Source organism: Lolium perenne, chromosome 6 (assembly GCF_019359855.2).
Source record: "Lolium perenne isolate Kyuss_39 chromosome 6, Kyuss_2.0, whole genome shotgun sequence".
Classification (NCBI taxonomy): Eukaryota; Viridiplantae; Streptophyta; class Magnoliopsida; order Poales; family Poaceae; genus Lolium; species Lolium perenne.
This window is the reverse complement of record NC_067249.2, coordinates 83,399,547-83,411,427: the sequence shown is the minus strand read 5'-3', so window position 1 is coordinate 83,411,427 and position 11,881 is coordinate 83,399,547.

Below are 11,881 nucleotides of genomic sequence, written 5' to 3'. Positions count from 1 at the left end.
AGAGTCGTTCACGTGCACCTGCTTCGGCACGGTTTCATGCCAAGCTATAATTGTTGGACCAAGCATGGAGAAAGAGGTGTTAGAATGGAAGAAGATGAAGAAGGGGATGATATCGATGACAACTATCCTGATCATTTCGGTGATACTTTCATGGAGGATGCTGAAGGAGGGGAAGCAGAAGGGGAAGGGGAAGGAGAAGGTGAAGAAGAGGTACGTGATGAGCCCGCTGATGATCTTGGTCGGACCATTGCTGATGCACGGAGACGCTGCGAAACTGAAAAGGAGAGGGAGAATTTGGATCGCATGTTAGAGGATCACAAAAATTCGATGTACCCAGGATGCAATAATGGTCTGAAAAAGCTGGGCTGCACAATGGATTTGCTGAAATGGAAGGCACAAGAAGGTGTAGCTGACTCAGGATTTGAAAATTTGCAGAAAATGTTGAAGAATATGTTTCCAAAGAATAACGAGTTGCCCGCCAGTACGTACGAAGCAAAGAAGGTTGTCTTCCCTCTAGGTTTAGAGGTTCTGAAGATACATGCATGCATTAACGACTGCATCCTCTACCGCGGTGAATACGAGAATTTGAATGAATACCTGGTATGCACTGCATTGCGTTATACGAGAATTTTTTGTTTTTTTAGGAGAGAGAGAGAGGATCGGAGAAGGACGTATACACCGACCCCGCGCATATACGGAGGGGTGGCGAGGGGCGGCACACAACTAGTGCGCCGCACCATCGCCGACCCCTCCGTATACGCGCGGGTTTTTTTTTTTTTTATGAGAGAGAGAGGATCAGAGAAGGGTCGGTGTATACGGAGGGGGAGGCGAGGGGGCAGCGCACAACCGCCCCTTCTATATTACAACTTATATATAAAAATAGTTATATGTTTTTATTAATAAACACTCTCGTTCGCTCGCAGCCCTCGCTGCAGCAGTCGCCGGCGCCCTCGCAGGCCTCTCCGCAGCAGATCGAGCGTCGCCTCCCTCGCCGCCCTCTATGCAACAGAGCAGGTAATACGTTCCCTCCTCGCCGCCCTCGCCGCCATTGATCAGTTCCTTTACTTAATTAGTTTTTAATACATGCATGTCTTCAGGAGTGACATATGGCGGACGATAGAGCTGACCCGATTATGGAAAACTATGAAAAGGAAGCTGAGAGACATATAAACGCCATCATAAACGGCGATATTCCTTATGTTCCGGAAGAAGATGAAGAAGAGGATGTCTCTTCTTATCTAAACCTTGATGGTGAAGGTGAAGGTCGACAAGGTGATGATGAAGGAAATGACATTGTTGATGGAGGGCAAACGTCGACAAACAACGATCTCGAATTGCAATTAGCAACCACCTCCGGCGAGTTATATATATGCATTGAGTCTCTAGTGATACAAATTTACTGATTTGAATAAATATGTATTAACACGACTCTCTTTCTTTTTTTAGCCCTCGGCCGGATTGTCGAAAAAATCGAGTACAAAGCCGCGTGGCAAAACCAAGACGATGAGACAAGGAGAAGCATATACCATCGATGTTGTCAGTGAAAACGGCAGGCCGCTGGAGCCCAAAAAGCACTATACAAAGTTTATCAACCAATGCGGAGTCGTTGTTAGAGACAACGTCCCGATCACCGTCCAGGAATGGAATGAGCCAAAGAAGGCACGTGTTGGTTTCAGTTTTGTCGACAAGAGAACGAAAAAGGATTTATGGAGAAAGCTTATGGAACATTTCATTCTACCTCGGGAATTCAACAACCACGATGAAAAGGGGAACGAGATTATGGGTGGACGTGAGAGGGGGAGGCTAGTCAAAGAGTTGCTCTTCAGAAGATGGCCGAAGCATTCCGGAACTTCAAGAAAAATTTAGCCCGTGACTATGTCTCCCAGAACAAGACTCCGGATTTCAATGGACAATATGAGAAACTGAAAGATGATTGGCCCGAATTTGTGAGGCAAAAGCAATCGGAGCATTTCAAGGCCATATCAGAAAAACAAGGAAAATGCGGCTAAGAAAGTGTACAATCATATTATGGGGCCAGGGGGATACCTCCTTTCGGAGCCTAAGTGGGAGAAGATGGAGAACGACCTGAGGGAGCGAGGAATCCCTCTAGGTACAGAGGGATGGGACCCAAAGGCCAAAAGCTGGTGGTACGGGCATGGGGGTTCGCTAGACCCCGTGACAGGGAGGTGTGTTCACCGGAAGAAAGTGTTTACTCCCACCCAAGCCCTTATTGACGCAATGACCCAAGCTCAAGAGGGGAAGATCAAATTCAACAGAGAGAATGACGCGCTGACATTAGCCCTCGGGAATCGTGAACACCCAGGACGTGTACGAGGCAAAGGCGCCATTCCGTGGAAAGTAGGGTTTCCCCAGGACAATGACCCGTACAGTTACACAAGCCGTAAGAGAAAGACGGGTCGGGGTGCAGATCTTGTGGGGAAGTTGGCATCGGAACTCTATGAGGTGAAGCAGATTGTGCATGAACTAGTAAAAGAAAGATCGACAGGGCCGCATGAAGATCGTGCAGCGGATGTCGAAAGCCAGCAGCGGAGAAGCAGTGTGGCTTCCACAGAGGCCCCGGCTGGTGCTAATGCACCGACGATCAATATTACTGCACCGGAGCCTCGCTACCCCATGGACGATGTACAGGAGATGAAAGAATGTGAGCTGCATTATGCAATGGGGAACATTTCCATGAAGGTAGCGATCGGCTCCACTTTACCTTGTACACCTGGAGCACTCCACCACAACAACCCCATTCCAGATGGCTATGCTCGTGCCACGGTGCAAGACATAGTCCAAGGGTGCGAGGACCTGGAGATTGACTATGATACACCCGAAGGGGAGAAAAGACTTCGACATGTCAAGTGCCAGTTCGTTCTATGGAAAAATAAGTACATCAAGGTTCCAGGCGAGGCACCAAGGCCAACAAGTCCACCCCCTCCGGTGGTGGTGGTGGTGGTTCACCTACACCTCCTTCACGCCAGCCGATGCCGCCCCCCAATCCACCTCGGGCGGGTAAGCAGCCGCCGTCCCCCAGTCCGCCTCCGGCGAAGAAGCAGAAGAAGGCCGACAGAAAGGCAACCCCCTCCTGGACTATTAACCCGGAGCCTTATGTACCTAAGACCACAAAGGTACCAATGCCATCACTGAAGCCTCTCCTCCCGAGACCTTGGGAACTTACTAAAGAGGAAACCAACGTGGCCGCGGCTGCTCACCATGAGAAATGGAAGGCGAATATAAAGGCGAAAAAAGAGCCAATAAGTGAGCCCAAGAAGGTATTTACTGAGAAGCAAAAGAAGTGGGCTAAGGATTTTTTGACGACACCGTCCCAAGTCCAGCAAAATCTGCGAGACGACTATGGACGTGAATTTCGTAGGCAAAAAGAAATATTGGAGAAGAAAGCCTCGAAGGAGAAGGAGAAGAAAGCCTTGGCGGAGAAGGAGAAGAAAGCCTTGGAGGATAAGAAAGAAGCAACTAAAAAATGCGGGAAACAAGTTGCCCAGCTCGGGGAACAGAAAAAACTATCGATCCCCCCCGCTCATAGTGGAAGCCGGTCCTTCCGCTACGACGTTGTCCTTCAGAGCCGATATGGATAAGGACACGGAACTATTGGACCCCGCTATACTAGCAGCTGCTTGAGCACAGGGAATGACTGTAACAACGGCCAAAGAAAGAGCGGCCGAGTTCAGTATGACTCTTCGTGCATTGTTAGGCCTTGAGGATGCGCCAGTAAGTGAGGTAGCATTTACATATGTGCGGAATGGGCCTCACATCGAGCCTGCGCAGGAAGCGAGTCGACCAACACATATGAGAAATCTGCTACACTGGTACAACAATTTCATAAAACATAATCCCAACGAAGAGTACTGTGTACAAATTCATATGAGTGAATTGTTCCAGTTGTTCAATCTGCGCGAGCTCGACAAATCTATCCTGAGTTGCTACGTTCTGTAAGTGATTTATTTCTATAATTAAATCTCTACATCACATCTCGTTCATTGCCTGCACTATATTGTCCTAACTATATTCTTTTGTACGGTATTATGCAGAATGAAGCTTGGGGAATGCAAAAAGAGGAACATCCTTGATGTTGGGTTCATTGACCCACATATCATTAATGGATATGTGTTAGAATCCCCAACGACGTGGAGAGAGACCTGTACGACTTCATTACAAAGCAGGAACTCAAAAGTGAAATTATATTTTCTTACCATTTTGGGTGAGTGTTTCTGTCTTGTGCATATTCTCTTTTGTTTACTCCATGTTATGTCTAATCGATGAGTTGTTATGCATGACTGTGCCTGTAACGTGTCCGTAGGTTCCACTGGATTCTGCTAATAATTCAGTTTGACAACTCCAGAGTTCTCGTCATGGACTATCTGAATATGGATACAAAGCATTGGATCGGCATAAGATTAATGCTGCAAAAATAATTATTTTCAATCATTTGCGCACTATATCGGCCTCTTTCGTTCATTTCCTGATATCAAGTAACTAATAACTCCCTTTGTTCATTTAATTTCTTTGCCCTGTAGGGTTTGGAAACGGTTCAAAAAGAAAGTAACCGGTGAATTCAAAGATGAGTTAACATTTAGAGTGTTAGCTAATGTGGATACTCAGCCACCGGGGACCAATCTATGTGGATACTATGTTTGTGAGTTCATCCGGGGACACACCTCTGAGCGGAGGGCTCAGGATATCGACTTGCGAATGAATGACTTGCGGAGGAAGCTTACTCCAGAAGCTCGCTTCCGACCAATTCAAGAGGAATTAGCAGGATTTTTGATGAGGGGAAGTCGTCGATCCTACAGGAGAGCACTATTACGAGAACTAAGAACTTCTGCTGCAGAAAATTGTATATGAAAACTTGTTTGAAGTTGTATATGGTCACCCGAGATTGAATATTATATATTCCTCTTGAATTCTTCTTGTTTGAAATTTTAAACTTGTTTGAAATTGTACATTCATATGCATCAACGTGTAACGTGTATATATAGTAGCGTAGAATATGTGTACTGAAACTTCTTTGTAATTAAAATGAAACACAAAACAAAATATAAAAGAAATGAAACACAACAAATTAAAAAGAAACCAAATTTAGGGGGGTTAAAACCCTAAACCTGCGGAAACCTTTAGTCCCGGTTGGTCTGGCCAACCGCGACTAAAGGTCCTCCACCCCGACGGACGGCTGGCGCCCATGTGGACGGGTCTTTAGTCGTGGTTCGTAAGCAACCGCGACTAAGGGGGGGGGGGGCTTTAGTCCCGCATATTTAATCCCGATTACGCAACCAGGATTAATGGCAGTTGCGAACCGGGATTAAAGGCCCTTTTTCTACCAGTGCTCACACGGCTAAAAGAAGCAAAACCGTTTGCGATCAATCGACTATGCAAACGGTTATGCCTACTTGAATCATGTGTGCCATGTGGGCTCATAGCGACCCAACAAAACCAAACCCTACCGCCTTTTCGTATAAATAAGGATCATCGATCTTATCAGGTCTTAGTACATTCCATGGACGCTCCCTTTATACGACCATGACTAGTCCTCCGAAGAATCACTTGGTCGGCGAGGCGGATGAGCTAGCTTCTGGCCGGAATCGTTCCTTGTCGAAGTGTCGATGACCTACTAGCTAGGCGGCATTGGACATCGAGTCGACCCATCCTCACGCTCCACCTTGGCTGGACGTGCGGACGACACCTCCGGTCAAGTTGGCTCATGTTCTCTAAGGTTCACGTTTTTAGCTTTTTCATGTTTACCTTCTAGTAGACACGGTGTATGAAATGTAAAATCTAATACTCCGTATAAATATTTTCTGCTAATGTATTTGCATGCAATGTTGAGTTATATGGGCTACTGGATATAAAAGGTCGGCTACGTTTGCTGAAATCATAGTGCTTATTGAAACAAACGTGTGCCATCTGAATACAACATAGACATCTAGATCAACATTTCTTGTTTGTGATCTTGTAATGCGCTGGCGAAAACGTACAACAAACCATTTGTGATGATCATTTCTGTAGCAAACGATTTCTCGACACGGTTTGCACAGTAACGGTAAGGTTTATTATGTACGAGGAGCTATTTTAGCCGTACGGTAAAGGCATGTTCTGTATTCTCTTGTGATCCGATCAATTGAACTTCTCAACAGGCCGGCACATGTAGACAGGGACGGAAGAGCTGGAGATTGCTATAGTACATACAAAGCTTGTATTCTCTTGGTCCTATTTGGACTTGGACTGCTTTCAACTATGAGAGCTGCTACGCATCTCAAGTTCTCAACACATGCTGACATATGCACTCGCAATGGAATGCAACCTCACTTGGTGTATCAGTGTAAATGCTCTCAACCACAAAAGTGGTGTTCAATATGACAATATATACGCGCACGGGACAGAAAGATGACTGCAAGAATGACAACAAACAAAAAAACTAACAAATAAAGTATGACACATCATCATGCATGCATGCTTGCGCGGACATATTTCCATGTATGTAATTGAAATACTGAATGGTTGAAAAACGGACAACAATGTTTCTTTCAGCCATCATGTATACTATATATGTTTTGCTTAGCGAAAATTGATTCGTGCAACTGGGCACCGGTGAGCCTTTTTTTTTGCAAAATTTTGGAACTCAAACTTCTGGGTCTCCAAAAACTAGAAAGAAAAATATATAGCTAGATATGTAGACCGTTATTGTATGTTAGAAATTTAATTTTGATTGAAAATACATTGTATTTTGGTAAATAACAAAGGCAATTATCTGACAGAAAACACATATTTTATTCCTAAATTTACTTAGATTTTTTATATAGCCCAAAACAGAACCAGTTTCTACTCACACTTCGCACGAATATACAAGCCATGTATACATATTCATATTTAAAAGAAACTTAAAAAGTAATATTAATTTTTTTTTTCTAGAAAGAGCTCATACTGGTTGATGTGGGGTATCTGATTTGATGTAGGGGTACAGCATAAGAGTCTACTTCCTACACAGCGGCAGTGTAGTCGCACAATCAGTTCAATAATAGCAACAAATGTTCAAAAGGAACACTTGGCGGTATACTGTTTTTTTTCTGCATGCATATGGTACGTACAAAAGGCATCGCAGTACCACAAATAGTGTTGCTTTGCACTGGGAAGTGAAAGCCGTCATTCGTGTACTACCAGGAGTCTAGTTACCTAGGAGAAGTACCGCTTGAGGCTTTATGAACTTGAGTATGTACATAGTATACAATTTGCATGCATACACCTTTTTTATGCATTTTAATTATTTCTCATGAGGGCCATATTAGAAGGCTCTGTTTAATTACTCGAAACGGAACAAATGAGAGACAAATTTAAAATAGAAGATGAGCCCCAAACCGAACAAATGAGAAACAGATTTAAAATAGAAGAGCCCCAAACCGAAGAAATGAGAAACAGATTTAAAATGCAAGGGCCCCAAACTGAACGAGTAAAAATGAGAGCCAGTAAAGCTTCATGGCAATACTATAGCCTACGAGACACTAGTAAAGGATCCGAAGAGAAAATGGAAGAGAATAGAGAGGTACTATATACATCTCCACTAATATAAAAAGGAAGAGAGAGGCAGATCCAACAGATCTAGGCCCTACACTTGCCACATCCAACGACCCAAAATCACCCAATGTTGAGCAACTCAACGCGTTGAGCGCAGGATCCTGTCTCCACTAATCCCGTCTCCACTGGGTACCGCATAGAGCGGTTCCACGCCCGAGAGAAACAGGAGCCGATGCCGCCGCTGTACAGAATACACACGGCGCCTCCTCCCGCGCGCCGCCGCATGCCGCTGCCGCCGTCGACCATCACACCGCGGCGCCGCTCTCCACAATAGCAGTCCCCCCGCCCCCGCGTCCCCGCGCACGCCGCCGTGGATGCCGTCCCCGCGCACGCCGCCGTGGATGCCGTCCCCGCGGTCTTCCTCAGTTCGAAGAAACGCCGTATCCGACGTCGCCGTCACAAGACTAGCAGGAAACTCGAGATCCGCTGCTGCCTTCGTGGAGCTCGCCGCTACGATTTTTTTGGCCAGTGAGAGCACTGGAGTCGAGCATCGAGGTTACGTTCCCTGCTCCCGCCAATAGTCCGTACCCACCGCGACATCTTCTTCACCCTCAACGACAGGGTCTCAATGGACTCCGGCCTCACGCCTTTATTTCTGCCACTGATCCCGTCCACTGACGGAACCTCTCCATCTGCCACGCCTTGACATGCTTCTGTTGCTAGAGTAATGGAGGTAATTCGTTAATTCTTCAGGTCGATGTGACAGTTCACTGTTGTTTTACTTTTGATTTTAGATGATTGGAGGGAGGATGAGTAATCTATGTGCACGTCTTTAAAGATTGGAGGGGATTCCTTGTCCTGTGTTGTTGGCTTTTGCAATTTGACTAGGAGTATAATCCGTTTTACATGGGAGATGGAACTATTTTTTTCTGTCGTATTGCTTGAATTATTGCATGAGTTAAAATTGACGAAGTACAAAACCTGAACTTCAGTACAGTTTGACAAAGAAAAGAAAAGTTCAGTAAACAATTTAAAAGTTATTCAGATAACGAAAGAAAATGGTTTGATTAATTAAATATGAGAAAGATTAGGCTTTTAACCAGGCTTTTCGTCAACTATTTAGCAAGCTGGGAAGTATTTCAAATATCCAATGTGGTTAATGGACTTGATTTGCATATGCCTCATTGATTTCCGAATTTGACATTTTCAGTTACATTGATCTAAATCTAAATATAGTATATTAACAGATCCTTGGTAAGACCTGAACAACAGATTTTTTTTGTTTCATCCTTTTTGGATGTCCAGAAATTGAGATATATCTTATTAGTACTTTTGTTCTTAGAAGGATAAAGCTTTATTTCCATCCTGAAAGATATTATTTGAAGTTTTTTATTTTTCACTTCTAGCACGTTGTTTCAGATTTCTCGCGAGCTTTATTATTTTCATGCAGATTCTTCTCTGAAATAATTATGTGCAATAATTTCAAGGTACAACCGGAAAGAATATCAGATTAAGCAACGGTCCTCTGCCTACCATAGTGAGTGGTGTAGATATTTTGATATACATGGTTACATCTTACAGCTTACATGTATATAATTGTACTAATGTCATGTAAAAAAAATGTAGTAATGTTCTGGATGCCTAAACCTATTTTGTTTTCTAGAAATTTATTTATTTGGTTGTGAATGTGTATTTTCAGTTGCTCGATTACATGATATTGTCAATCACCAAATGGATTTCATCTTCCAAGGGCAATCCATTCAGGACATAACTATTGGGCAAAGCCAAGGTAGTTAATAAGGAAGGTTGCGTTGAGCATGGCACAGATTATGTGAATTACTAAAACATGCTATATATGCAGATCCTAAAGAGGTCAAGAGGCAGAGAGATAGGGAGTGGTATGCAAAAACTAAAAGATGAGATTTCAGAGCGCAAATTTTTGAAAATGGCCTGCTGCCACGGAGGCTTGTGGGGAGGTCAGTTTACACCATTCACTTTTCAAACTTCGTATTAAGGTCTACAATAAGATGTACTTCCATTTGACTGTACCAAGTACTCAAAAAGCGTTCGAGTATTTGACACTCCTTAACCTGCACAGCTGCACTTCACCTTCTCCTGAGGTACCAGTAGACATGTTGTACACACTCAGAGCTCAGGTTGGAGCCTTCTGATCTAACATTGAATATTATGTTTATGCTGCACCATTTAGGGGTTTGATGGAAATTGTAGTAGGACTTACTTCTTGATAGTGTTATCGCTGGTAGGACTTATAATTTGACATTAACATGAAACTTGCACTGAGATGTTGGAGCACCTTGCGGCTAGGTGCTGCTGCTCTGGATATTTTCATAGGCAGGAGTGTACACATACTATTTCTTATATAGTTAGTTGATAGCAAAATGTATTGTCTTATGCAGTAACATTGTTGTGTACCGTGCTATGATAAAAGTCAGCGTACCAACGAATATAAATATGACCTTTTACTTGATTGGAAATTTAACACCACATTTTTATATTATTTTTCTTTATCTTCTAATATTCTTATTATACCATAGGCCTGATAGTAACTTGTATGTATAATTCTCTTCATTTTGCAGAATACCTTTGGGAAACTCTATATGATTGGTTTTATTTTAATTTTTCAATCTTGATTATGATCTCAAAACATCGCAGAGAAATTTGACGTTTCAGAGTGGCCTGGTCACCATGCAAACTCTGAGGTAAACTCTGTAACCTATTTTTTGTTTTGCTTGCATGAAGCTTCCATGCCCCCGATGGAAATATGGATCTTGAGATAGCTTCTTGCATGGACATTAGCCTATTAGGTAATGCTGTGTGCTTTTATACATGTTGCAGCAGCAGAATTGATTTTTTCATAGTTGATGCAAGTTGGCCAAATTGGTTTGGACATATTATGATCATATGTGGTTCTGCACTAATGTAGCATTTGGTCATTGAAAATTTAAATGTTTTTCTTGAAAGCTAGCCAGTTCCTGCAGCTAATCTGTTTCTAATATATGCAGTTGGTTGGCATCATATTTTTGTACTGTACAAAACTTTGTCTAACACCTAATCCTCTACTACGTGTTCTTGTACACATGTCAGTGATTTGAATAAACACAAGGATGCAACTCAGTAGTGATCAAAAGTTGGCTTAAGAAAGATGATGCAAATACTGAAAAAGACTGCTAGGATGTAGGATAGTTGTTTGGGAGCAAGAACCGGATGAGTGGACAGATACATTTTCAGTTTCTATATATTTATTTCCTAATTAGTTTTCATGTTGAGCATTTTACTATCTCTATCACCCTATTCCGAGACTTGATATTGGTTACATGTGTTCAATCACCCCTTGCCAAAGATGTTAAATGTAGAAGCAGTGGTTTGTAGCAAATATTCTTGTGCTTCCAGATTTGGTGGTTTTATTTTTAATCTCTGTTTTGTTTTGTTTATTTCGAATCTTATGTTACATGAATTGTTTTGTCGGTGAGATCTTTTAGACGACATTATTAGTTTGATGAACTATTTATATTTACTTAAAAAATGTTTGACACAATCTTATGTTACATGAATTGTTTTGTCGGTGAGATCTTTTAGCCGACATTAATAGTTTGATGAACTATTTATATTGACTTTTCACCGATTCTAGCGGCGCTTAAGATCTGTGGACTAATGATGATACTTGATTATGCACCAGCTTCGAGTAATCAAAATCCCTATACTAATGCTGTAATGCAAATCCTTTCGCCATCTAATGCCATTTATCCACTTTCAGTTCTTTGGTAGCCCACGATGGATACTAACAGGTTTTAAAAGTGGAACTCAGCATTTGCAAATGTGGATTAACATGCCCTAGAGATGCAAATGGCTGATGCTTTTGACCGCACTAATGCCAGCATCAATCCCATTGAAGAACCTCCAACGAAGAAGCTAAAATCTGATGGTGGATCTAACCGCGCTCCAAGATGAAGCATGTGTTTGGCTGTATGACAGAGGGAAGACAATGAGAGCGTTCAGAGGTCTTCACCTTTACTTCCTTGCTCAAGGATGATCTAGGTAGATTAGACATCCAGGTCTGAAATTAATAATAAGTAGTGGCATGCACCCTTGCTCCTCACTAATGAAATTTTAAATTTCATAAGGGACTGCTGTGTATAAATAAATGTTAAATTTGTGTTGTCATCTTTTTAGTGCGTAGATTGCAAGTTTGTGCAGTACACCAGAGTAAGTATAATTTTTTCCCCACTTAAGCATAAAAATGAAGTAAATCAATGTGTTCGAGTATCTCGGACAGATTTTGTATTTTCATATTGTCAGTTTATTTGGATTTTGAGCATGAGGTACAAACTGAATC